Source organism: Microtus ochrogaster, chromosome 1, assembly GCF_000317375.1.
Source record: "Microtus ochrogaster isolate Prairie Vole_2 chromosome 1, MicOch1.0, whole genome shotgun sequence".
Taxonomy (NCBI): domain Eukaryota; kingdom Metazoa; phylum Chordata; class Mammalia; order Rodentia; family Cricetidae; genus Microtus; species Microtus ochrogaster.
In genome coordinates this window covers 21,497,035-21,500,608 of record NC_022009.1, presented here as the reverse complement: position 1 = coordinate 21,500,608, position 3,574 = coordinate 21,497,035, and the positions used below count along the sequence as shown (strand labels likewise).

The window sequence follows — 3,574 nt, the reverse complement described above, 5'->3', positions numbered from 1 at the left end:
GAGTGCTGGGATTAAAGGCGTGCGCCACCACTGCCCGGCTGAAGTTTTTTTTTTTTAAGATTTTACTACTTACTTTTATTTTATGTGTCTTAGTGTTTTGCCTGCATGTATGACTATGCACCATGTGTACACCTGGTCCCTGAAGAAGCCAGAAGAGGACATCTGATCCCCTGGAACTAAGTTATGGATGGTTGTGAGCCACCATGTGGGTAGTAGGAATTAAATCTGGGCCATCTGGAATAGCTCTTAATCACTGAGCCCTCTTTCCAACCCCACTGAAAGTTTTACATGTTTATTATAATTTTTAGCCTTTAATGCAGAGAACATACGTGGGAACATAACTTCCCAAGCAGGGAAATACTGTCAAGCATGTGTAAATAGTTTCCATGAGGCACAGAAAGAGAAAGCAGTTTTTAGGAATTGAGGACAAGATTTGAGAGGATTTTTACATAATGGCTATGAGTCAATCAAGGCCAAATTCTGGACTAAAATTCCCAAACTGAGCCACCTCCTTCTGACTCACAGCAACTGCGACCCTGCCTCCACACCTCAACTGTAAAGCTGAGAGAACAGCGGGCCTCCATATGCAACAAGGCAGATGTGAACAGAGTTTGCTATATTGTCGTCACTGCATAGAAAAAAATTAGAGGGAAGTAGAGGTAGCTTACAGACGGTGGTTTTTTTTCTATATATGAAAATGTTAAAATTCACAGAAATGAAATAATATTCCAAAATTACTGGGTGGGGGGGACTTCAGGAAATACAATGCTGAATCCACACCTCTCTATCCAGGCACACAGGTGATTTTGAAAAAGAAAAGCAAGAAATCTAGGAGTGGGAGGGAATAAACTTGGGAGAAGGCAGAATCCCACCCCTAATTAAGTCTGGAAAGGAATCAAAGAAAAAGCCTAGCCTATAATCAGGAAGCTCCAGAATGTGCCCACTAAGCCAAGAAAGGGGCTGGCCGGTAAACACTGCATGCAGACACACATACACAGCCGCAGTGGGATGGGCTGAGAACCCTAAAGAACACAACATTCAAGGAAGGGAGGGCTTAGGCATTTGCTTCTGTTTCTGAATGTTTGACGACCTCTCGCCATCACACACGTTTCCTCTTCAGTGGCCTCCACAAAATGTCAGACCACAATGCTTATGTGTCAGGCTAACACCACCAGGCGCTAAAAGGTTCATCTAGCAAGGTTAGATTATGAGCTTAGAGCCATGGGTATAGAAAATAATTTGATTTTGACTAGCAGTCAACTGAGTTTCACCCTCTAAAAATGTGTGTGTGCACGCGTTTTATTTTGTACATGGTACAGGGTTCTACCATGTAGCCCCAACTAGTAATAGAACAGGCTGGCCTCAAACTCGCAAATACCTATCTGTCTCTGATGAATATATATGTCACCACATTTGGCTTAACTAAGGGTGTTTTACTAAAAGGGGCGAAATTTATGCTGGTGAAGGTTAAAATACAGATATTCCACTTGCTATTGGTGATCAATACAAATTGTAAATCTTTTTGAAAAATAATGTCATGGGCTAGCGTGCTAGCTGGGTGGCTATGAGTTCTCAGTGTTCTTCCAGAGGACGTGATCTGGTTTCCATGCCCACGTCAGGCAGCTCATCAGTCCTCTAACTCCAGGAGACCCCAGGCTCTCTTCTGGCCTGCACATATGTGGTGGACAAACATGCACACACACATAAATGAAAAATCAATCTTAAAAACAAAACAATAATGGTTCTGGAGCTATGGCTCAGCAGGTTAAGGCGCCTGCTTTTCCAGAGGATTAGAGTTCAACTCCCAGCACCCACATGGTGGCTCAGAAACATCTAACTCTAGTTCTTGGGGATTCAACACCCTCTTCTGACCTTGGAAGACACCAGGCATATATGTGGTATATGCATGTACGTACATAAAAAGTACTCATACACATAAAACAAAATAAATAAGTCTAAAAACAAATTTGGCACACTAAGAGTTAAAAACTTGTAGAAAGCCAGTTGTGGCGCTCACCTTTAATCCCAGCACTCAGGAGACAGAGGCAGGAGGATCTCTGGGTTTGAGGCCAGCCTGATCTACAGAGGAAGTTCAAGGACAGCCAGGGCTACACAGAGAAACCCTGTCTCAGAAAAAATATAAACAACAACAACAAAAAAAAACAACCCAAAAATCTTCTAGATGATTAAAATTTTAAGTTTAGGATTTTACCCTAAGGAAGTAACTGGAAAAAGTCTATTCATAAAGACATTACCTTTACAGTAGTGAACAGAAACAATGTCCGAAATCAGAGAGCTCGGAAGATAAAAATTATACTTACCAAGCTAAATATTACATAGCTACAAAAATATTTTCTAAGTCTTTATGCCAATAAAGTGTTAAGAAAAAGACACACACTGACCATACATTTTAACCATGTTTAAGAATACACAGAAAAAATACACAGAGGAAATTAGACTGTAATATCTAGAGAGTTAACACTTAATATTCCTATTATTTGAGAATGATCTTAAGCGTCTATGACTTGCAGTGACTTGTTATTTCTCTGGGATACAAGTCTGAAGTATGCGCTGAAATTCAGGAAGCCGTCACTTAGTGAGAGAGGAGGAGGAGGAGAGGTTGGAGGCCGACCTCATCATTACTGCACCTTCTCCCTGTAGCCAGGGCAAGAGAGCACACAAATGGTGCTGAGAGTTCTCAAGTGAGCTAGCCAGTCACTGCTGAGTTTAACAGCAGCATCCTATAGTGCTATTTGTCAATAAGGATATACACAAAAGTCTTAGGGCACATCCCTTTGGAATGCCACAGGCACAATATAAATTAAAATAATGAAGCCACATGATCTTTGTTTTGTTTTACTTATTTTTTTTTGTTTTGTGTTGTTTTGTTTGTTTGGTTAGTTGGTTGGTTTTTGTTTTTTGTTTTTTGGTTTTTTTTTTTTTTTTTTTTTTTTTTTTTTTTTTTTTTTTTTTTTTTTTTTTTTTTTTGGTTTTTCGAGACAGGGTTTCTCTGTGGTTTTGGAGCCTGTCCTGGAACTAGCTCTTGTAGACCAGGCTGGACTCGAACTCCCAGAGATCCGCCTGCCTCTGCCTCCCGAGTGCTGGGATTAAAGGCGTGCGCCACCACCGCCCGGCTTGGAACTCACTATTGTAGACCAGGTTGGCCTTGAACTCACAGAGATCCACCAGCCTCTGCCTCCAGCATGCTGGGATTAAAGGCGTGCACCACCACTGTTGTGCTACATGATCTTACATGGAAACATCTGTTTCCCAATCATATCTTGGTACTTTAAACATGCTCCAGAATGAAAGGAAAGAAAAACAGCTAAAACTTAGATCCAGATATAAGGCACGTTTTTCTTTACTAGTCAAGTATATAATAAGACGAGAGGGTTGTGAAGCGGCTCAAGAGGTGAATGCAAGTGTTTACCACCTTGAGTATTGGATAACTAGAACCCATGGAAAGATGGAGAAAACCTATTTCACCAAGTTGTCCTCTCCACTGTGCATGTGCACTGGCAAGCACAGCTTCACCACACACCCTCCCTCCTCCCCGCCTCTATCACACACACAC

General features: G+C 41.4%; 1 protein-coding gene across 2 annotated transcripts in view; it reads right to left on the bottom strand.

The window, feature by feature from the left end:
- The window catches only part of Psen1 (presenilin 1), a 52,528-nt gene that overhangs the window by 18,923 nt on the left and 30,031 nt on the right, over window positions 1-3,574 (bottom strand). The window lies entirely within an intron of this gene.